Here is a 25,754-nt window from a genome sequence, read left to right as displayed (position 1 = left end):
TCAGTTCAGCTGCTCAGTCATGTCCGACTCTTTGCGACCCCATGAACCACAGCATGCCAGGCCTCCCTCTCCATCACCAATTTCCAGAGTTTACCCAAACTCACATCCATTGAGTCGGTGATGCCATCCAGCCATCTCATCCTCTGTCGTCCCCTTCTCTTTCTGCCCTCAATCTTTCCCAGCATCAGAGGCTTTTCAAATGAGTCAGCTCTTTGCATCAGGTGGCCAAAGTATTGCAGTTTCAGCTTCAACATCAGTCCTTCCAATGAACACCCAGGACTGATCTCCTTTAGGATGGATTGGTTGGATCTCCTTGCAGTCCAAGAGACTCTCAAGAGTCTTCTCCAACACCACAGTTCAAAAGCATCAATTCTTCAGTGCTCAGCTTTCTTTATAGTCCAACTCTCACATCCATATATGACCACTGGAAAAACCATAGCCTTGACTAGATGGACCTTTATTGACAAAGTAACGTCTCTGCTTGTTAATATGCTGTCTAGGTTGGTCATAACTTTCCTTCCAAGGAGTAAGCGTCTTTGAATTTCATGGCTACAATCACCATCTGCAGTGATTTTGGAGCCCCCAAAAATAAAGTCAGCCACTGTTTCCACTGTTTTCCCATCTATTTGCCATGAAGTGATGGGACCAAATGCCATGATCTTAATTTTCTGATTGTTGAGCCTTAAGCCAACTTTTCATTCTCATCTTTCACTTTCATCAAGAGGCTCTTTAGTTTTTCTTCACTTTCTGCCATAAGGGTGGTGTCATCTGCATATCTGAGGTTATTGATATTTTTCCCAGCAATCTTGATTCCAGTTTACACTTCATCCAGCCCAGCATTTCTCATGATGTCCTCTGAATATAAGTTAAATAAGCAGGGTGACAATATACAGCCTTGATGTACTCCTCTTCCTATCTGGAACCAGTCTGTTGTTCCATGTCCAGTTCTAATTGTTGCTTCCTGACCTGCATACAGGTTTCTCAGGAGGCAGGTCAGGTGGTCTGGTATTCCCATCTCTTTCAGAATTTTCCACAGTTTATTGTGATCCACACAGTCAAAAGCTTTGGTATAATCAATAAATCAGAAATAGATGCTTTTCTGGAACTCTCTTGCTTTTTTGATGATTCAGCAGATGTTGGAAATTTGACCTCTGGTTCCTCTGCCTATTCTAAAACCAGCTTAAACATCTGGAAGTTCACGGTTCATGTATTGCTGAAGCCTGGCTTGCAGAATTTTGAGCATCGCTTTACTAGTGTGTGAGATAAGTGCAATTGTGCGGTAGTTTGAGCATTCTTTGGCATTGCCTTTCTTTGGGATTGTAATGAACACTGACCTTTTCCAGTCCTGTGGCCACTGCTGAGTTTTCCAAATTTGCTGACATACTGAGTGCAGCACTTTCACAGCATCATCTTTCAGGATTTAAAATAGCTCAACTGGAATTCCATCACCTCCACTAGCTTTGTTCAGAGTGATGCTTTCTAAGGCCCACTTGACTTCACATTCCAGGATGTCTGGCTCTAGGTGAGTGATCACACCATAGTTATTATCTGGGTTGTGAAGATCTTTTATGTACAGTTCTCTGTGTATTCTTGCCACCTCTTCTTAATATCTTCTGCTGCTCTTAGGTCCATAACATTTCTGTCCTTTATTGAGCCCATCTTTGCATGAAATGTTCCCTTGGTATCTCTAATACCATGTAGGGCCACCCAAGACAGATAGGTCATTGTGGAGAGGTCTGACAGAATGTGGTCCACTGGAGAAGGGAATGGCAAATCACTTCAGTATTCTTGCCTTGAGAACCCCATGAACAGTATGAAATGGCAAAAAGATTGGACACTGAAAGATGAACTCCCCAGGTTGGTAGGTGCCCAATATGCTACTGGCAATCAGTGGAGAAATAACTCCAGAAAGAATGAAGGGATGGAGCCAAAGCAAAAACAACACCCTCAACACTTCACTCTGGGTTAATAGACAGAAACAGGTCTCTTGGTGGAGACTTCCCTAATGGCCCAGTGGCTAAGACTCTGCACTCCTAATGCAGGGAGCCTAAGTTTGATCCCTGGTCAGGGAACTGGATCTCACATGTCACAACTGACTATGAGCTCACCTGCTGCAACTAAAGATCCTGCATGCTGCAATGAAGATCGAAGTTTCAATGTGCTGCAGCTAACACCTGGCACAGCCAAGTAAATACATTTTTTTAAAAGGAATTAGATCTCCTGAGCAATACCCCAAAAGACTGGAGAACTGATTGCATGCCTCATTCTTTCTCCCAAGGGAGACATCCCAGGTCAAGGTGATCTTAGTACTGATCTGTGACAGTTCGTGGGAGGGTCTAACGTTGTAGAGTGAAGCTGCTCTTCTTACTCATTTTAACAAGTTTACTCTTGGATTTGTGTTCATCTGGGACACTGCCAGCTCTTAACCGGATTCTGGAAATTGCATAAAGATATTTTGATCCATACATTGATATTGTCAGTGTTTTTGTGAGAATACAAGGACTAGGGCTTCCTATTCCAAGATCATGCTAATAACCCCAAGTTCAGTTCAGTTCAGTTGCTCAGCCATGAGCATTACTTGTCTAGCGTGTGAGATGAGTGCAATTGTGCAATAGTTTTAGCATTCTTTGGCATTGCCTTTCTTTGGGATCAGAATGAAAACTGACCTTTTCCAGTCCTATGACCACTGCTGAGTTCTCCAAATTTGCTGGCATATTGAGTGCAGCACTTTCACAGCATTATTTTTCAGGATTTGAAATAGCTCAACTGGAATTCCATCACCTCCACTAGCTTTGTTCGTAGTGGTGCTTTCTAAGGCCCAGTTGACTTCACATTCCAGGATGTCTGGCTCTAAGCGAGTGATCGCAACATTGTGATTATCTTGGTCGTGAAGATCTTTTTTCGTACAGTTCTTCTATGTATTCTTGCCACCTCTTCTTAATATCTTCTGCTTCTCTTAGGTCCCTACCATTTCTGTCTTTTATTGAGCCCATCTTTGCATGAAATGTTCCCTTGGTATCTTCTATGTATTCTTGCCACCTCTTCTTAATATCTTCTGCTTCTGTTAGGTCCCTACCATTTCTGTCCTTTATTGAGCCCATCTTTGCATGAAATGTTCCCTTGGTATCTCTAATTTTCTTGAAGAGATCTCTAGTCTTCCCCATTCTGTTGTTTACCTCTATTTCTTTGCATTGATTGCTGAGGAAGGCTTTCTTATCTCTCCTTGCTTTTCTTTGGAACTCTGCATTCAGATGCTTATATCTTTCCTTTTCTCCTTTGCTTTTCACTTCTCTTCTTTTCACAGCTATTTGTAAGGCCTCCCCAGACAGCCATTTTCCTTTTCTGCATTTCTTTTCCATGGGGATGGTCTTGATCCCTGTCTCCAGTACAATGTCACGAACCTCATTCCATAGTTCATCAGGCACTCTATCTATCAGATCTAGTCCCTTAAATCTATTTCTCACTTCCATTGTATAATCATAAGGGATTTGATTTAGGTCATACCTGAATGGTGTAGTGGTTTTCCCTACTTTCTTCAATTTAAGTCTGAATTTGGCAATAAGGAGCTCATGATCTGAGCCACAGTCAGAGTCACTTTTATATCTCAAAGTTCTATTTTATTTCTTTTAACTCTGTTATAAATTAAAAAAATATTGAAATATAGTTGCTTTGGGCTTCCCAGGTGGCTCAGTGGTAAATAATCCACCTGCCAAGGCAGGAGACTCAAGAGACACAGGTTTGATCCCTGAGTTGGGAAGATCTCCTAGAGGAGGAAACGGCAATCCACTCCAGTTTTCTTGCCTGGGAAATCCCATGCACAGAGGCTCCTGGTAAGCAACAGTCCATGGGGTAGCAGAGTTGGACACGACTGAGTGAGCACGCATGAGTATACACACACAGTTTCTTCACAATGTTGTGTTATTTTCACTGTACATCAAGGTGAATAAGCCATTCGTATACAGACACACACACACACACACACACACACACACACATATATATCCCTCTTTTTTGGATTTTCTTCCCATTTAGGTCACCATAGACCATTGAGCAAACTTCTCTGTGCTATACAATAGGTTCTCATTAGTTATCTGTTTTATAGCACAGGGAAGTTTACTCAACGGTCATGATGACCTAAATGGGAAGAAAATCCAAAAAAGAGACCATTGAGTAAACATCCCTGTGCTATACAATAGGTTCTCATTAGTTATCTGTTTTGGAGAAGGCAATTGCATCCCACTCCAGTATTCTTACCTGGAAAATCCCATGGACGGAGGAGCCTGGTATACTGCAGTCCATGGGGTCACAAAGAGTCGGACATGACTGAACGACTTCACTTTGACTTTTCACTTTCATGCATTGGAGATGGAAATGGCCACTCCAGTATTCTTGCCTAGAGAATCCCAGGGATGGGGAAGCCTGGTGGGCTGCCATCTATGTGGTCGCACAGAGTCGGACATGACTGAAGCAACTTAGCAGCAGCAGTTATCTGTTTTATGCATAGGTGGCTCAGATGGTAAAGAATCTGTGTGCAATGTGGAAGACCTGGGTTCGATCCCTGGGTTGGGAAGATCCTCTGAATGATGGCACTCACTCCAGTATTCTTGCCTGAAGAATCTCCATGGACAGAGAAGCCTAACCAGCTACAGTCCATGGTATCACAAAGAGTCAGACATGACTGAGCAACTAAGCACAACACAGCACACATGGTGTATATACGTCAATCCCAACCTCCCAATTCATCCCACTCCTCCATCCCACCTTGAGGTCCATGCATTTGTCCTCTACATCTATGTCTCTATTTCTGCTTTGCAAATAGTTTATCTGTACCATTTTTCTAGATTCCACATGTATGCATTAATATAATTTATATCATCTTTTTTGTTGTTTTGAGTCCTTTTTATGTGTATAAAAGCTTTAAACATTTTTCCTTAATAGCTCAACGATGAACTCTTCATTCTAGCCCCACCCCTTGATTTTCACTGAACACAGTGTTATACAGGTGTATTTGGTTTGAGTGTGCCTATTTCAAGAAGCGAAGACGATGGTGCTGGAAAGGAGAATGTCCACACATTAGTGTGTGCATGTGTTTGTGTGTGTGTTTGTATTTTTTAGGTGGCCATTGAGATGGCAGAGAACACACATAAGATTAAACATCTATAATTTGAAAAGGCATAAGAATTCATTATTTTACAGTGTGACAAAGTATTAGCAGAGCCTTGAAGGATTCATGCCTCTCCAGAACTGAAGCATATTCTCATCTGAAGTAAATTAGCTTCAAAGCTGTTGATTACAATCATCATCATAACAATAAAGCAATTGCTATTTTGCTCAGTACTTTTTTTAAAAGTATGTTTTTTTTCATTGTTGAGATGATTAAGCTGTTTCAGAAAAACAAAACAAAGTACAAAGGAGTGCGTGAACATGCCATAAAAGCCTTTCCTAAATGATGAAAACCCTGACTATCTCAGTTATTGTCAGCATTTTACCTGCCTCCTTTATAAGTACTGCTTTTAACAATCAGCCAGCACATTATTAAAGGTCCATCTGTACTCCTTACTTGGGCTGAGGGTCTTAGAAAATTGGAATAATTATTGAAATCACTGTATGTTCCTTCTCCATGTACTGTTCTTATTTGTGCTTACAGCAAGGGAGAGTGTTAGTTGCTCAGTCATGTCTGCCTCTTTGTGACCCTATGGACTGTAGTCCGCCAGGTTCTTCTGTCTCTGGGATTCTCCAGTCCACAACACTGGAGTGAGTTGCCATGCCCTCCTCCAGGGAATCTTCCAGACCCAGGGATCGAACCCAGGTCTCCTGCACTGCAGGAAGATTCTTTACCATCTGAGCTATGAGGGAAACAGCAAGAGAAGGAGATTTCATTTAAAATGCTGGGCTTGAATTTTCTCTCTTTAGATTATCTGATTTCTCTGAGTCTTGTTGATAGCAGATCAGAGGAAAAAGGAAGAAGAGGTCCCTATCCCCAGAGTAATGGTTATTTCCCTACATCATAGACAAAATAATTTCTAAATCTTAGCCTCAGAAATCAACCATTTTAGGTAGGACACCTGACTAAAAAAGACAGAAATACAACTTAAAAAAAAAAAACAATCTAAGGGAAAAATTGTGGATAAGAGAGACATTTTGTTTTGCTTGTTTGAAGAATACTGGAAGCTTATATACTCAAAGAGTTAAAAACCAACCTCTGAAAACAGAAACTAAGACAGTTCTAGTCCTCAGGCAATGAAAAGCAAGATCCAGTTCTCAGTGTTCTCTCCCTCCCCCTCACTTCCCTTTTCATCTCTGGTTTTGCCTATTAGTTTTACTCTTTCCTATTATAAGCAAGTGTCTTCACACAGTGGGGGATTTTGACTCTAACAGCAATAGGTTCACAACCTCACAGCTTCAGACCAGAGATAATAGAGTTCTTTTTCTACAGCTCCAGCTAAAAATATTCTTGGAAAGGAATCCAATTAACCAGGCTCAGCTGGAGCCACATGCTCACCACTTGGATAAACCACTGTGACTAAGAGCTGAGAAGCATTACTATGATTGCCCCCAAATTAAATTACGTCCTCTCCTTTGACTGTCACTGAACTTTGATAAAAGTTACTGTCAAGGGGTATGGAGATGTGCTCTGAGGACCATTGAATGAGAGTTAGAAAAGGCAGTACTGTCCAAACAGCAGAAAAATGAGGGATTTAGGTAGAAAAAAAAAAATCAAACTTAGCATAACATTGATTTTATGGGACGTTATGTTCTCTGTTCCAACAGTTCTGATGAATGAACTTTGTGAACTTACGAGTTGGGGACCGCCTAGATCTGAAAAATTACTCAAGGGAAAAAAAGACAATAGTTATGGGAGAAAATGCATCATGTCATTTATCGTCTGTTTTCCCCTTGAAGAACAGGCGTGGCTTTCCTTTGGGTTTTTTGGTGGTTCCAGCAAGGTCGCTTCCTTAATGGAGAGTCCAGAGCCATTGACCTTCAGGTCAAAGCCCAAAGTCAGTCTGATTGTCAGCATTAATAAGGCCCTATGAAGTACAATCTCTCCTATCCTCTGAGGATTGAATGAAGAAATTCTTTACTTTTAGTGGAGTATAAAACATGTAGGTTATCTCATTCAGGTCAATGTTTCAGGTCAATTACAATATGTATAATATAAAGGTTTAAATTAACATCATAAGATATCATATACATTTACTTTCTATATTATTTTATTCTATTCTAAAACACTTACTCTAAAGTTCACATTAGAATACTCTCTATGATGAGATTTTGTAGTAATTATCCTTATACCCAATAGACATATTTTTGTTAGACCATGATTACATGGAAACACTGTGGTGTTTAGCATATTCACTTTATATGAATGCCAAAAATATATGAATGAATACAACTCAAAAGCCATGCTATGTTTATTTGGCCACTGAGCCCTGCTGTAGGGCATCTGAGTAACTCATCATTTCTGAAGAAAGATCTATAGGAATACAGTGCAGGAAAATTTACTCAGAGATATTTGGCAGAGAACTCTGGAAAGATTTTTTAAAAGTCACTTCATAGTATTATTTTACAAATGTCGAAAAAAGAAAGAAAGAGGACATGGAAAGCTTCCAAAAAATGGAAAATGCAAAATCCAACAATCAAAACTGAAATATAGTTCATAACAGCTACCAGATTCTCAACAACTTCCTATGGAACAGCTCACAGTACAAGTTAACATCTTGTTTGTGAAATAAAAATGCCCCCTTCTCCTATGCTCTTTTAAAATTATTATTACTTTCTTTCCCTTCACTGTGAAACAATATAAGATTTCATAACAGCAGACATGCAGCATGCTTTTGATTCAGTCACTTTATGTAAATGTTAGACTATGAAAAGGAGAGAATTGGGCAAGAAAATACTCTTCCTATCTCTGACTGGCATTCTTCATTTACTCAGTGGAGCATTTGAGATGACATCCTGGTCCTCAAAAGTTGTCACATTCTGTGATTTAATTAGAACCGCTCACTTTCAGGACTATTGAACTGAAGAGTTTTGCCTTGGGAACAATGTACCCAGTGTGAAACAAGTCAGACTTCATCAAGGAAGCCTTCAACTTCTACTGCAATTGATCTTGTATTTGTAGCATAGAGGAAACAAGTAAGAAACTTTGCCCTGTCTGTCTTCAGCTTTGGCAAAATTTTTCTGTGGGATATAAATATTTTACTTTTTTCTTCAGTGGGTGTTGAGAAATCCACTAAGATCTGCATCTGCTCTGTTGCAAAGCATTTCAACTGTTTATTTTGGCCTTAAAATATTTCATCAAATCCATTGTCCAACTCATCCCACTGGCATAGATGGAGTATTAATTGGAATTAAAGATTAACAAACTCATGTGACTATCATTTCAATAATTATTAATACATAATAAAATATATTCTCTGATCTCTAAGCTGGATGAATATTTTCTATATCAGATGATTCTTAAATGGCCCTTGAGGTAGCACTCTGACAAGAAGTAATTTAGAGACCAATCCCCTCCCATTGTGGCTCTGGTATTTTGGAGTCCTTCAGTTTTGGCTCCATGGGGAGAAGGAAAGTATGAAAAACCTTATGGGATGATTTCAGAGCCAGACCTGAAAACAGCTTATATCATTTTTAACTACATTCCATAGACAAAAGCTCCATGACATCCACAAGGTGGATAATCTACACTAATTCTGACAATTAGCAAACTGAAGAGAATTCTCTAAATGTAAGTCAAGTTGCGATGTTGGACACAGGGTATGAGAGCATTATTTTTGCCACAAAATGTAAAATGACCTGGGCTATATCAGTTTAACATTTCCCTCCAAGGGTCTGTCGTTTAGTGGAAAAATTAAAGAGAAAATACAGAGTAGGATTCAAGAAAGGCAGAACTAAGTCAAAGCTGCAAAGGGCAGCATAAAAGACTCGACTGTGAAACCCTGGGGAGTAAGAACTGTATGTGTGATATTTCTCATAGTTTTCAACACATTTTCAAGCAACTTATGGACATATTAATATTTGTTAATATTTGTTGTTGATACTGGAAGCATTATTGACTTACAGATACGCTGAAACTCTTGCATGCATGAATGCACACTAAGTCATTTCAGTCGTGTCTGACTCTGCAATCCCATGGACTGTAGCTGGCCAGGCTCCTCAGTCTGTGAGACTCTCCAGGCAAGAATAGGAGTGAGTTGCCATTTCCTTCTCCAGGAGATCTTCCTGACCCAGAGATCGAACCCACATCTCTTGAGTCTCCTGCATTGGTAGGTGGGTTCTTTACCACCAGCACCACTTCGGAAGCCTGAAACTCAGGCTGAAACTCACAAAGAGAGAAAGTAAAGTTGGGTATTCTGAAGATAAACTTTTAACCTCATTGATGGCAAAAGGAGAAGAGGGTGGCAGAGGATGAGATGGTTAGATAGCATCACCAACTTAATGGATATGAATTTGAGCAAACTCCAGGAGATAGTGAAGGACAGGGAAGCCTGGTGTGTCCATCGAGTCCAAAGTCTCAAAGTCCATGGAGTCGCAAAGAGTCGGACACAGATTAGTGACTGAACAAAAACAATAAATGTTATCAATAGCCAGTCTTGGCATGGATTAAAAAAAGTCACTATGGAATCAAACAATCAGCTCAGAAGAGAACATACTCCTATATGACCTACCCCTTTACATGAGCATCTCCATTTCTGTTGAAGGGCCTGGGTTATATCCCTAATCATGGCACTGCAATTGTATATATCAAAACATATATACAGAGAAACGCCTTCTGGGGAGAAGAACAGGCCTTCAAAGTCTCCTCAAAAAATTTTATTTTAAAATTTTGTATTGGGTTTATTTGCTGTTGATGATTTTTGTTTATTGTTTTTCTTTTTTTGAGATGAAAAACAAACACTTGTGGATCAAAGAGTCTTGTTTTTGTAGGGAGTTTTCCAGAATCCATAAACTATCCATGAAGATAACTCTTCAAAAACACAATGATTTCAACAAAATAAAACAAAGCTGCTGGAGTTTTGCCCTGTGTTGTCAGAATCAAAGGCGTGTCTCTTAATTAGAAAGCCTTTTGCTATAGCCTAGCCACATGGCTTGACATTACTTGTTGATTTCTATCAGTTATGATTCCAATATGAGCATGGTTTCTCAACTCAACAGGACAGTGAAAACACTGTCTTAAAAACACTTGAAAACACTCATACTCTCACACCAATACAGGAACAAACAAACTTCTAAGAAGTTTATCAGCAGTCAATAGTTTTTAAGTACTTCATTTGTGCCAAGCACTGTTCTAAGATGTTTGTATGTAATAACACAATTAATCTTTCCTTTGAGAGAAAGTTGCTATTATGGGCCTCACTTTACAGATGAAAAAACTAAGGAAAAACAAGGTGAAATATTTTCTCAAAGGGACATACTTAGATAATAAGTAGAGTCAGAATTCAAACTCTTTTATCTATTGACTTCAGATTCAAGTTCTTAACTGTATCATCTATATTGCCTGTGGGGACATGAAATATCATAATCAGTCATTTCCAACCATAAAGAAAAAGAAATTTTTGCACTGAGAGAGTTTTTTTTTTTTTTAAAGAAGATGATGCCTCTATTCTTAAGAGAATAAAGAGTTAGTATTCTAGGGACTTCCCTGGCAGTCCAGTGGTTAAGACTCTGCACTTCAAAAGCAGGAGGTGCAGGTTTGATCCCTGGTCTGGGAACTAAGATTCCACATGCCGTGTGGCATAGTAAAAATAAAAATAAAAATAAGAGTTAATATTCTAATAGTTCACATTTGTCTTCCAGCATCTGTGACATATAAAGAGCTTGAAGTCATCACTTTCATCTTTATAACCAGAAAAAACTAAGCCAACTAAAATCAAGGAAAAAAATAACAACTCTTCTTAGACCTACTAGAGAACTAAGGTTGCTGGGAAAACTGCCACCCCAAAATCATGATATAGGGGACTCCAAAGAATCACAGCTAAGATCTACTTACCTGAAGACCAGACACCACTGGAATCACAAACTGGTAGAAACACTTAACCAGTAATTTTGATAAACTGCTGGAAACTGAATTGGACCAACCTGTGGGAGGGAAACCCCTGGTGGCCAGAGTCTTATGAGGGCCTCACAATTTCCTAGACTTTACCTCCAGGAAACCCACCAGGTTCTCAGGGTGAAATGCTGAGAAAGAGCCCCTTCAGGCTCCCTTCTGGAAAAGGAGAAAAATAACAATTGTGAAATATGTCCAAAGCCTTCTCCATAATGGACGACTCTCCAGGGAAAAATAAAACTTCACCAGAGCCTGGTCACACCTGAGATAAGGACACTTCTCTCACTTTGTTATCTTAGAGCTTTCGTGATTCAACGAAGGAGGTAAGAAGATGTAAGACACACACGCCCAGACACTTAGTCGTGTCCGACTCTTTGCAGCCCCATAGACTATAGCCCTCCAGGCTCCTCTGTCCATGGGATTTCCCAGGCAAGAATACTGAAGTGGAGTGCCATTTCCTCCTCCAGGGAATCTTCCCCACCCAAGGATCAATTCTGCATCTCTTATGTTTCCTGTGTTGGCAGGTGGATGCTTTACTTGGAAGCACGTGAAGGTGCTCATACTTCTGAGCTCACTTGGTGCCAGTTAGACAGCCATAATTAACTTCAATCCCTTTGTGACCTAGGACTTCAGCAAACACTACTTCAATGTTTCCCTTACCTGTGTGATGGTAGATCACGCCTGCCTGGCTCTCCAAGGAGCTGCTGCAGAAGTACAATGTCTGTTACATGCTCATGTATAAGGACGATAAGGTCCAGGTGATACAGGGATACTACATAGGTTAGTGAATTGGCAATGCAGCACAGGTGTACAGAAAGAAATATATCATCTACATCAAGTGGATGCAGTGTGAGAAGGTAAACAGCACAATTGTCCGCATGGCCATTCATCTGAGAAGGTGGTTATCTCTAGGTTAAAATAGGGGGAAAATTTTCTTGAATGTAAAGAAAATCTTGAAAAGTTGGGAAAGAGAAAGACTGTGAGGTAAAAAGATCTTACGAGAAAATGTAAGATTAAATGTAACCTGTTGTGCAACCAAGGTTCAACTGTAGATTTTTAGCTAGTTTGTGCTCCTTTGGAATTTTTCAAGATGTCTCTGGTACATTTCATTTCCCTCATGTTTTGTTATTGATCTGTGGCTCTGTAAATCTAGTTTTTCAATTTCGATCAGTAATCCTAAAGATAAAAATTGGAAATGTTTCCTAAAAAATAAAAATTGTGAAGGTCACAGAACAGGAACATAGACCTACTGAAAGAAGGCTATTTGATCATATGATTACAAAATGGTTCTTCTCTCCCATCCCACAATACCGCCAAGCCTCCAGTATAATAACATTGGATTGCAGCTGATAGTTTTGCAAGACACAGACTTCCTTTGGGGAGTAGTATTTAGGAAAGTACAAAGTCAACAGAGGAAACAAAAACAAGGACACTAAATTCACGGAGGACTGGCACCTACAGCTACAGTAAACATTAAACGCAACCCACTCCTACCTAGATTAACACAAATGTCACACTAAAGGCCTACTTAGCTCACTTTCTATTCACCAACATATAATGTCAGGCTTTCAACAAAAATAACAAGGCAGGTTACAAGGAAAAAGGCAGTTGAAGGATCAAAGCAAGTATCAGAACTAAACTCAGATATGGCAGAGATGTTGGAATTACACTGGAAATTTAAAGTAACTCTGATTAACATGCTAAGGGCACTAATGGAAAAAGTGGACAGGATGTGAAAACAAATGAGTAATGCAAGCAGAGTGATGGAAACTCTAAGACAGAATCAAGAGGAAATGCTAGAAATCAAAAACACTGTAACAGAAATGCAGAATGCCTTTGATGGGCTCATCAGTAGGTTGAACATGGCTAAGAAAAACAGGGAGTTTAAAGACAGATCAATAAAAACTCCCCAAACCAACAAGAAGGTGAAAAGACAATGTAGGTAAGAGGAGAAAAGTTTCCCCAGATATACTTTAATTAGTAGACTACTATCTAGTACTAGGCCTTGTATCTAATAAGGAGTTCAACTTGATTAAAAATCTATGTGTTCTAGTCTCTAGCATTGACATGTATTCACTATTATATGTAAAATATATAGCTAGTCGGAAGCTCTGTACAGTACAGGGAGCTCAGCTCTGTGCTCTGTGGTGACCTAGAGGAGAGAGATGGGGGCAGAGTGGGAGGGAAATTCAAGGAGGGGAGAATATATGCATACTTTGGCTGATTCATGTTGCTGTATGGCAGAAACCAACACAATATTTTAAAACAATTATCCTCCAATTAAAAAGAAAAAATAAATTTTTAATAATTGAAGCTATAGTATAGAGAAGAAAATATTTAAAACAATGAGGTAAAAAAATCTATGTGTGATTTTTCATATCTGAGCAGAGACAATTATTAATACAAAGGCTTTACCAGGCAGAAGACCTCATGTGGGAAATCTGCCCTCTTCACATGGGACTTGGTGCATAGCTGTGTGTTACAGTTTCTGAAAAGAGGTGTACTCTGGCTGGTTAAGAGCATACTATTTGCATCTTTGTATTCCTAGCACTATTCCTAAATTTGGGCAGATCTATGTAGATTTCCCTGCTAAAACCTCCTTTTGTAGGGGAACAACTTTAAGATACTGTACCTTCTTCAACTCTGTACCCAGCACTTTCACACTCCTTGCCTTTCCTCCTCTCCTCCCAAACCCAAGGTCTATAAAACTGCCAGCCTTTTGCTGGAAGCTTCCTCAACAGTGGGACAACCACTATATCCAGGCTGATCCACACAACTCTCAACTGATTCCTTGTTCCATGGGGAAGAATGGAATACGAGTCAGTACTTTCTCTGATTTTAGTCTCTTGTTTATACCATTTCAGTAAGAGATTAAATGTTTAACTCTTTCATTTTTGCCTTGTGGCTTTAAATGACTGCTCTGACAAATGGCAGCTGTACTCTGTCTCCCAGCTCAACTGCACTCATGAAATCTAAAATACTTTTTAAAAGTTTATAGCTCAATGATAAAACAACAAATAACCCAATTAGAAGATAGTCAAAGGATCTGAAGAGTTTTTTTCAAAGAAGATAAACAAAGGGACAAAAGCCCCATGAAAAGATCTTCACCATCACTAAATATGGAATTGCACAACAAATTAGATAATACTTCTTATCCACTAAGATGACTATAATGGAAGAGACACATAATAGCAATATGAATGAGAATGTGAAAAATTGAAACCTTCACGGGTGATGTGAATATAATATGATGCACCTACTTTGGAAAATAGTCTGGCAATTCCCAAAAAGGTAAAAATAGAGTTACCATATGACTCAATAATTCTACTGTCAGTTATATATGCAGAAGAGACAACATAAACTGAAAGATACATAAAAACTTGGGCTTAAATGATCATAGAAGCATTATTCATATTAGCTAAATAGTAGAAACAATAGAATGTCTATCAACTGAATGAGCAAATTAAATATGGGATATCTATACAATGGAATATTATTCAACAACAAAAATAAATGAAGTATCATTACTTGCTAAAACAGTGATAAACTGTGAAAACATCATGCTAAGTAAGAAAGTCACAAAGGATCACATATCATGATCCAATCTATATGAAATGTCAAGAATAGGTAAATATACACAATATATATGTATACATATATATACATATTATATATATATATAATGTATACAAAAATCAGATTATTAGTTGTCTACCCCTAGAGGGTAGGGTGGAAGGTTTGAAGAGTGATCTTTAAGGCACATGGGATCTAATCTGAGAGCAATGATAATATTCTAAAGCTGATTGTGATGAGAGATCGATTCAGTTCAGTTCAGTTCAGTCACTCAGTTATGTCCAACTATTTGCAACCCCATGGACTGCAGCACACCAGGTCTCCCTGTCCATCACCAACTCCCAGAGTTTATTCAAACTCATGTCCATTGAGTCAGGGATGCCATCCAGCCATCTCATTCTCTGTTGTCCCCTTCTTGTCCTGCCTTCAATCTTTCCCAGCATCAGGTCTTTTCAAATGAGTCGGTTCTTTGCATCAGGTGGCCAAAGTATTGGAGTTTCAGCTTCAACATCAGTCCTTCCAATAACTACTCAGGACTGATCTCCTTTGGGATGGACTGGTTGGATCTCCTTGCAGTCCAAGGGACTCTCAAGAGCCTTCTCCAACACCACAGTTCAAAGGCATCAATTCTTTGATGCTCAGCTTTCTTTACAGTCTAACATTCACATTCATACGTGACTCCTGGAAAAATCATAGCCTTGACTTGATGGACCTTTGTTGGCAAAGTAATGTTTCTGCTTTTTAATATGCTGTCTGGGTTGGTCATAACTTTCCTTTCGAGGAGTAAGCGTCTTTTAATTTAATGGCTGCGATCACCATCTGGAGTGATTTTGGAGCCTCCAAAAATAATGCGAGCCACTGTTTCCCCATCTATTTGCCATGAAGTGATAAGACTAGATGCCATGATCTTAGTTTCCTGAATGCTGAGCTTTAAGCCAACTTTTTCACTTTTATCTTTCACTTTCATCAAGAGGCTCTTTAGTTTTTCTTCACTTTCTGCCATAAGGGTGGTGTCATCTGCATATCTGAGGTTACTGATATTTCTCCCAGCAATCTTGATTTCAGCTTGTGTTTCATCCAGCCCAGCGTTTCTTATGATATACTCTGCATATAAGTTAAATAAACAGGGTGACAATATACAGCCTTGATGTACTCCTCTTCCTATCTGGAAGCAGTCTGTTGTTCCATGTCCAGTTCTAACTGTTGCTTCCTGACCTGCATACAGGTTTCTCAGGAGGCAGGTAAGGTGGTCTGATATTCCCATCTCTTTCAGAATTTTCCAGTTTCTTGTGATCCACATAGTCAAAGGCTTTGGCATAGTCAATAAAGCAGAAATAGATATTTTTTTGGAACTCTCTTGCTTTTTTGATGATCCAGCAGATGTTGGCAATTTGACCTCTGATTCCTCTGCCCTTTCTAAAATCAGATTGAACATCTGGAAGTTTACAGTTCACATATTGCTGAAGCCTGGCTTCGAGAATTTGAGCATTATTTTACTAGCGTGTGAGATGAGTGCAATTGTGCAGTAGTTTGAGCATTCTTTGGCATTGCCTTTCTTTGGGATTGGAATGAACACTGACCTTTTCCAGTTCCGTGGCTACTGTTGGGTTTTCCAGATTTGCTGGCATATTGAGTGCAGCACTTTCACAGCATCATCTTTCAGGATTTGAAGTAGCTCAACTGGAATTCTATCACCTCCACTAGCTTTGCTCGTCGTGATGCTTCTTAAGGCCTACTTGACTTCACATTTCAGGATGTCTGGCTCTAGGTTAGTGATCACACCATCGTGATTATCTGTGTTGTGAAGCTCTTTTTTGTACAGTTCTTCCATGTATTCTTGCCACCTCTTCTTAATATCTTCTGCTTCTGTTAGGTCCATACCATTTCTGTCCTTTATTGAGCCCATCTTTGCATGAAATGTTCCCTTGATATCTCTTATTTTCTTGAAGAGATCTCTAGTCTTCCCCATTCTGTTGTTTTCCTCTATTTCTTTGCATTGATCGCTGAGGAAGGTTTCTTATCCCTCCTTGCCATTCTTTTGATCTCTGCATTCAAATGGGTACATCTTTCCTTTTCTCCTTTGCTTTTTGCTTCTCTTCTTTTTACAGCTCTTTGTAAGGCCTCCTCAGACAGCCATTTTACTGCAAGAGTGATCATCAACATTTTAGGAATCAGCAAACTAAAATGGACTGGAATGGGTTAATGAGTTAATTTAACTCAGATGACCACTCTATCTACTACTGTGGGCAAGAATCCCTTAGAAGAAATAAAGTAGCCATCATAGTCAACAAAAGAGTCTGAAATGCAGTACCTGGATGTAATCTCAAAAGCAACAGAATGATCTCTGTTCATTTCCAAGGCAAACCATTCAATATCATGGTAATCCAAGTCTATGTTCTGACCAGTAATGCTCAAGTTGAATGGTTCTATGAAGACCTACAAGACCTTTTAGAACTAACACCCAAAAAAGATATCCTTTTCATTCTATGGGACTGGAATGCAAAAGTAGGAAGTCAAGAAACATCTGGAGTAACAGGCAAATTTGGCCTTGGAGTACAGAATGAAGCAGGGCAAAGGCTAATAGAGTTTTGCCAAGAGGACACACTGCTCATAGCGAACACCCTCTTCCAACAACACAAGAGAAGACTCTACACATGGACATCACCAGATGACCAACACTGAAACCAGATTGATTATATTCTTTGCAGCCAAAGATGGAGAAGTTCTGTACAGTCAGCAAAAACAAGACCAGGAGCTGACTGTGGCTCAGGTAGATGCATTACTCTGTGACTATAACAAAAGCCATTGGAATTTATACTTCAAAGTGATAAACTGCAAGTTATATAAACTATATCTCAATAACTCAAAACTAAATTATACCTAAAGTGTTAAACTATATGCAATTTATGATTAAAGGTGGAATTATTTTAAAATGCCCTGACCGTATCTTTATACAGTTTAAAATGCAACTACTGTATTTTGTCTTTTCTGTGTACAGGTATATTTATAGGTCTCAAGATAGTACTTATTACATGTGCTGTGCTGTGCTGTGCTAAGTCACTTCAGTTGTGTCCAACTCTTTGCAACCCCATGGGCTCTATCCCATCAGGCTCCTCTGTTCATGGAGTTCTCCAAGCAAGAATACTGGATTGGATTGCCATGCCCTTCTCCAGGGGCTCTTCCCCACCCAGGGATCGAACCTGAGTCTCTTACATTTCATGCATTGGCAGGTGGATTCTTTGCCACTGAGCCACCTGGGAAGCCATTTAATACATACTGGTGTTCAATAAATATTAAATTAATCAAAAGTTGTTATATTAGTGTAATTAGAATAGCAGCAGGAGAATAGAATGAGAATTGAAAATGAGAACGATATAAATTTATAATGGTTCTGAACTATTCAAAATTAATAACAGACATAGATTCAAGAATCTCAATCACCATACAAGCTAAACACCGATAAAACAAAACCATACCTAGGTTAACATATTAAAACTGCAGAATATCAAAGACAGCTGAGAGGTAGGATAAGAAGAATTATATACAGCATGCTTCTTGTCACAAACCATGCAAGTAAGAAAAGAATGGGGTGTTGTGTGTGTTGAAAAAAAAAAATATCTTGTGTGTTGAAGTGAAAAACCAATCATCTAAAATTATTATTCTTCAAGAGTAAAGCAAAAATAAAGGCTTTCAAACAAAAAAAAGCTGAGATAATTTATTACAAATAGATAAGATCCTCAAGAAATATTAAAAATAAGTTTTTCAGGAAGAAGGCAAATAATCTAGATAATTTTACAGGTTGAATTTTGTCCACCAAAAAAGGTATCTTGAAGTTTTAACGCATAGCTCTATAGAAAGTGCTCTAATTTGAAAAGAGGGTCTTTACAGAGGTAGTCAAGCTTAAATTAGGTCATTCTGGTGTAAACCAATATTAAGGGTGTCCTCTTAGAAAGAGGAAATTTGGACCCCGGGACAGACACAAATAAACAGAAGACAAACTGAAGATGTAGAAAGATGCCATCTACATGCTGAAGAATGCCTGAAGTTACCACAGCATGGACTATGAATCATACCCCAAGTTTTAGCCATAACTGATTTGAGTAATTTAGATAATGAGATTTTAAAGTGAGAGTTGATGCTGGAATAATTAAAACTTGGGGGATAGAGGCATAGGGTGGACAGGTCTCAGAAAGAATCGAGATTACTGACATTTCGATTTTGGACTTCCAACCCCCAAAACTATGAGATAAATGTCTATGGTTTAATCCACCCTGTGTGTAGTACTTCATTATAGCCACACAGGAAAACTAATACAGAAGATAGTAACAGCAAGTGGAGTGCTGCTGTAACAAATACTTTAAAATGTGAAAATGACTTTGGAATCTGGTAATGGGTAGAGGCTAGAAGGGGGCTTCCCGGGTGGTGCTAGTGATAAAGATTAAGAAGACATAAGAGACTCAGATTTGATCTTTTTGTCAGAAAGATCCCCTGGAGGAGGGCATAGCAACCCACTCCAGTATCCCTGCCTGGAGAATCCCATGGACAGGAGCGCCTGGTGGGCTAGCATCCATAGGGTTTCAAAGAGTTGGACATGACTGAAGTGACTGAGCATGCACACACTAGAAGAGACTAGAAGAGTTTGAGGAGTATGATAGAAAAGTCTAGGTTACCTTGAAGAGACTACTGTAGAAATACGAATGTTAAATATGCTTCTGGGGAGGTCTCAGACAGAAATGAGGACTATACTATTGAGAAAAAGTCACCTTTATCATAAAGACAGAGAATTTGTATAATTGTCTTATGTTGGTCTGCAAGTAGAACTTGTAAGCGGTGAACTTCAAAAGGAAATAATAATAAACCAAAGAAGGAATTTTTTTAACTTTTATTTTGTATTAGGGTACCTGGAGAAGGAAATGGCAACCCACTCCAGTATTCTTGCCTGGAGAATCCCATGGACAGAGGAGCCTGGTGGACTACAGTCCACGGGGGCGCAGAGTCGGACAGGACTGAGTGACTTCACTCACTCACTCACTCACAGCCAATTAACAATGTTCTAACAGTTTCAGGTGAGCAGAGAAGGGACTCAGCCCTCAACCATACTTATGCATGTATCCATTCTCCCCCGAAACTGCCTCCCATCCAGGCTGCCACACAACATTGAGCAGAGTTCCCTGTGCTATACAATAGGTTCCCAAAGAAAGAATTTTTAATCAGAATGTGATGATATGGAAATGGTCAGCCAACTCATACTGCACAAAATTAAGAAACAGATACTGGAGACAACTCCAGTGGGGTAACTGGATAACCATTTGCTAAAGAGATGGCATGTGACTTGTGTTTCAATGAACTAGAAACACTCAGCAGAAAGATTTGTAGCTTGGACTGAAGAAGACAGAGATGAGATGAAATAAAGGAAGGCTGTCAGACTTCTGGGATTCTATAGGCAGCAAACAGGAAAAATAGAGCTCTCTGGCTGTGAGACCTTAAGGGAAATTCAGAGGCCAGTGGACCTGCACTGAGATTAGAATTCTGAGGCCAAAGATCTAGGAAGCCTTCTCAGTTGCAAAAGGTAGAGCCATACCATCAGCTCCATGGGGTGGTGTTTCGCAGGAGAGAGGAAGCAGGACACCACCCAGGGCTGTCATCAAGGGGCCCAGAAGACAAAGCATTGACCCAAAGAGGGTTAGGCTCAAGCATTAAAATCTAATGGAATTTGCTCTGCTAGTTTTCAGGACCCATGACCCCATCCCCCTCCTATTTCTCACTTTTGGAAAGGGAGTGTCTATCCTATGTTTGTCCATCATTGTAGTGGGCTGGCCAACAAGCTCAGTCATGTTTTTTCCGTAAGATGTAATGAAAACACCTAAACAAAATTTTTGTCCAACCCAAACGTTTGAAAGCTGCCTTACATCAGAAAACTTTTCTTCTTTTAACATGTTTTTTGTTTTCACCTACATCCTCCTTCATCCTTTTAGTACAACCATACAGTTCAGCAGAGGACTGACCCACTCGGGCAGCAGGAGTGAGTCCTGTCAATGTCTTCCCCTTTGTCAATCTCTATCAAATCGAGTAGAGTTGGATAAGTACAGGCTTATGACTATTCATTCACTGAGTAGGAAAGCAGAAAGAGATCCAGCTTAGGCAGGTGGGGATAAACAACCCCCCATCATTCCCTTAGGAAACTGTACAGTAATATTTCCGGATACTATCATACTATCTCAGGTTAAGCAACTGATTCTTTATCTGAAACTCATCTATGAAATCCAAGTTCTGGCACTACATAATCAAGGAAAGACAAAGAAACAATTTACAAGTAGAGAAAAAGTTTTTGTGAGTTCCTTTGCCCCACCTCCTCCTCTCCCTCTTCTCCACAGTTTCTCGGCAATCCATCTAATGACAACCCCCCTTTACTTCCGTGCATATTACCTTTTACGACACATTCATCCAATCATGGAAGCCATCTCTTCAGCCTATGGTCATTCCCAATTTAGGATGCAAGTACTTCATCTGCTCATTCCAATTTTTAATCAACCCACGACTTTTAAGGGGTCAGCTTTCTTCTACATGATGCTTTTTAGTTCACATTGCAGTGCACTTGCAATAAAATTGGTTCTTTGATTAGGTAACAAATAAGCAAGAAGTCCAAACTGAAACTTTATTTTCTGTTCTAGCTTCTATTTTGTTATGGGAATTTGCTTTAGCTACAAGACATGCAAATCCAAACCCAGAATGAATATCTATCCCAGTGAAGACCCACTGGAATTCACCACAGAATCATAATTTACCTGCCAGGTATGGGTGGGCCCAGATCATCCTGGTATGAAGCCCATGGTTATATCGTCTCTCATTTTTTTTTAATGTGCTATTTTATTCATTTATTTTTGACTGTGCTGGGTCTTGGTTGCTGCATGGACTTTCCTCTAGTTGTGGTACACAGGCTTCTGATTGCAGTGGCTTCTCTTGTTGTGGAGCATAGACTCTGGGGTGCACAGTCTTCAGTAGTTGTGGTACACAGGCCTAGTTGCCCTGCAGCATGTGGGATCTTCTGGGCTCAGGGATGGAACCCATGTCTCCTGCATTGACAGCTAGATTCTTTACCATTGGACCACCAGGAAAGCCCTCTCATGTTCTTGTTGACAAAAAATAACATTTTTCAGTCACCTTTCAAGTATCTGAGTGGGATAGTTGAATACATCATTTTCCTGCCCATCCTTGTATTGCTTGAGTGTCACTCCAGCCTCTGATTGCCTGTATCCAAAAATCTACCCTCAAAGTGCAAATGGGGCTTGTAATTTGTGGCTCAAGTCACCTTAGAAATCGAAAGGGAGCTTTTTGATGTACAACAGAATGTCTCATTTTAATTTCCTCCTTCAAGTCCATAATGTTTTCCGTAGCAGAGCACCACAGGTCAATATTCCTTTAATTTTCTAGTCATCTGCTGCTGCTGCTGCTAAGTCACTTCAGTCGTGTCCAACTCTGTGCGACCCCATAGATGGTAGCCCACCAGGCTCCCCCGTCCCTGGGATTCTGCAGGCAAGAACACTGGAGTGGGCTGCTATTTCCTTCTCCAATGCATGAAAGTGAAAAGTGAAAGTGAAGTCGCTCAGTCGTGTCTGACTCCTCACGACCCCCTGGACTGCAGCCCACCAGGCTCCTCCGTGCATGGGATTTCCCAGGTGAGAATACCCCCTTTTCCAAATTACATTACCAGTCCATTATTCCTAATCCAATAATCCTAGCTATTGCCACTGGGTGGCAGTAACAGACTTTTGCCAGAAGCTCTTGTCAGCAGAACTTCAAGCAGTAGAAATTTCCACAGCCATGCCAAGTTCTTTATTCAGTCCTCTTATCATGTACAGTTAACCTCCAGGATCTGTTGGCTTTTCTTATAGACTCCACTGAACTAGAAAGTAAAGAGTTTGTGGTCACTGATACCACTGTATATCACAGACCAATACTTAAAGCCAAAATTTCTTTCCAGGGCATCCTATATTGGTTTAAATTAACCACTTTAGTAGACTCAGATAATTCTAAAGTTTTCATTCTAGCATGCCTAATTATAGTGGAGAAAGGAGCAAACTTGCATATACATTCCCCAGTGATTTAGATGCAGAAAGAATTTCCATTCAGACATCATGTCTATTGCAATGATACATTCTGTGCAAGAGCAAGGCAACACCATACACAATTTGTATTCATAAATCCCCATTTTGAACCATGCTTTCACTTGCAAGGCTTCCACACTTATATCACCATATTCTCCTACTGTAATTACCTTGCCTTTAAACCCTTCATGAGGAGCTTTAGGTACCAATGCCCAGGAATCCTAATAGATTTGTCACTACCTAAAAGCCACTGGCGGAGAAGGCAATGGCACCCCACTCCACTACTCTTGCCTGGAGAATCCCATGGATGGAGGAGCCTGGTAGGTTGCAGTCCATGGGGTCGCTGAGAGTCAGACAGGATTGAGCAACTTCACTTTCACTTTTCATTTTCATGCATTGGAGAAGGAAATGGCAACCCACTCCAGTGTTCTTGCCTGGAGAATCCCGGGGACAGGGGAGCCTGGTGGGCTTCCATCTATGGGGTTGCACAGAGTCAGACACGACTGAAGCAACTTAGCAGCAGCAGCAGCAAAAGCCACTGGAGCCAGAACAATGTCAATGGCTGGAGTTTTCCTGTGACTTGGGCTCTCCCATCACACAAAGTCCTAATCCTCTTTTTGCTTCGCGCTTCTCTTTCCATTGGCAAGCACTCTGAAAAGACTCTCCTTTTGTGTAATACTCATGTTTTTAATCCATCAAGACTATAGGATAAATTGAGTAACTGTTATTTTCTAATTTGAGGAGGTGGTGTTGGCACTTGTGTAATCTTTTATAATGATTTATTAAAAGCTACTGACAATTTCATTGATCTCTTCCTTTTTCATGCCTTTAAAAATCAACTATAAGACATTTCTGCCTGGTTCAATTGTCCAGGGCCACCCCCAACCCTCACCCCTATCTCTCATATTCTTATCATTCCACTTCTTCTGAATCACCTTAATTTTTTCCCCTATCTTTAGATCCCATTCAAGGGAGCTGAGCAAGGAGATCTAAGGCAGCTTCCCTCACATCCGCTCATCCCCTCAATGACGTAGGTACCAAGGATTCCACAAAGTTGAAGCTCTCTTTTATCTCAGCATCGTCATCACCTGAGTCTGAGTCATAGCACTGGGTTATGCATACAGACATTATCATACAGACAATCTAAAGCTACTAGCATTTCCAGCATTTCAGTAGCTTCAGGCTATACCATTTACTACCTAAGAAAGCACATAGACAATATCACATTTCAGGACACAAACCACATACTCTTGCCTTTATGCAACTTAAGACTAGGAGTTTATTCCTCTAAACACATTTCTAGGAAAGCTGCAAGCTAGTGTAAGATCCTAGATAGTCTAAGATCCTGAGTAAGATTGTCCCACAGGCTGTCCCTTCTAATCTTCCAAATGCAATTTCCATTTCAAAAGCAGTTTAACTCTTTATCAAATTCCAGTGAAAGCAAATTCCTCCTGGACATTCCTCCCCATCACAGACAGTCACAGGTCCTAACACAGTGACTCTGGCAGCTTCACTGATTTCAGGTACCTTACTTAAAACAGGCTTCCCAGGTTGCTAGGTGGTGAAGAATCTGCTTCCCAAGCAGGAGGCATAGGTTCAATCCTGGGTAGGGAAGATCGCCTGGAGAAGGAAATGGCTACCCACTCCAGTATTCTTGACGGGAAAATCCCATGGATAGAGGAGCCTGGCGGACTACAGTCTGTGGGGTCACAAAAGAGCTGGACATGACTGAGCAACTAAATAGCAGCAACAGCAGTTAGAAAAAGACAGGGCCAGAAAGGCACTTCTTCTTATTAAAAATATAAATAGTTTTATACAATTTTCAAAGGTTGTTTTCCATTAAAGTTACTACATAATATTGGCTACATTCCCCATGTTGTACAAAGATGCTTGAGCTGATCTTATACCCACTAGTTTGTACCTCCCACTCCCCTTCCCCAATAACCCCCCCCCCCCACCCCACACACACACACTGGTAACCACTAGTTTGTTCTTTATATCTGTGAATCTGCTTCATTCTTTTTAAATTAATTTTTACTGGAGTATTTTTCATTTATAGTGTTGTGTTGGTTTCTGCTGTACAGCAAAGTGAATCAGTTCTACATATACATATAGCCACTCTTTTTCTGGATTCTTTTCCCATATACATCATTACAGAGCATTGAGTAGAGGTCCCTGTGCTATACAGTTCAGTTCAGTTCAGTTCAGTCACTCAGTTGTGTCTGACTCTTTGCGACCCCATGAATCGCAGCACGCCAGGCCTCCCTGTCCATCACCATCTCCCGGAGTTCACTCAGACTCAGGTCCATTGAGTCAGTGATGCCATCCAGCCATCTCATCCTGGGTTGTCCCCTTCTCCTCCTGCCCCCAATCCCTCCCAGCATCAGAGTCTTTTCCAATGAGTCAACTCTTCGCATGAGGTGGCCAAAGTACTGGAGCTTCAGCTTTAGCATCATTCCTTCCAGAGAAATCCCAGAGCTGATCTCCTTCAGAATGGACTGGTTGGATCTCCTGCTGTACTATACATCAGGTCCTTATTAGTTATCTATTATGTTTATAGTGGTGTGTCTATGTTAATCCCAATCTTTTTTTTTTTAATTCAGTAGAAAGGTATCTCTTCTTGATTTTCCTGCGGGGGACCGCCCGTAAAGGGTTAAGTCTTGGGAGCTGCTCGGCAGATATGCAGAGCCTTAGGCACGTTCCTAAGCTCCCTGTCCCGCCACCCTCAAGAATTTTTATAGCCCTTAAGGCCCCAAGATGTCTTGTTTCTGCAACATGTAAGATAGATAATCTTATAGTGCTCTGTACACAATGGTAAGGGTCTGGTGATTGTATCCTGAGGTTAAAAAATAATCCTGTGCATGTCTTAAGTCACGTATTTTATCCTATAAATATTGTAGCCTAATAAAGAAAGGCATCAGCCATTTGTGGTCTGATCCTCTCAACCCCATCTTTTGTCTCTATCTCTTATTTTTCTTAGCGGGGACGCTCCGTTCTCTCCCTGTGCAGGTGCAACTCTTGCT

Source organism: Budorcas taxicolor, chromosome 8 (genome assembly GCF_023091745.1).
Source record: "Budorcas taxicolor isolate Tak-1 chromosome 8, Takin1.1, whole genome shotgun sequence".
NCBI classification, from domain to species: domain Eukaryota; kingdom Metazoa; phylum Chordata; class Mammalia; order Artiodactyla; family Bovidae; genus Budorcas; species Budorcas taxicolor.
This window is presented reverse-complemented; position numbering follows the sequence as displayed.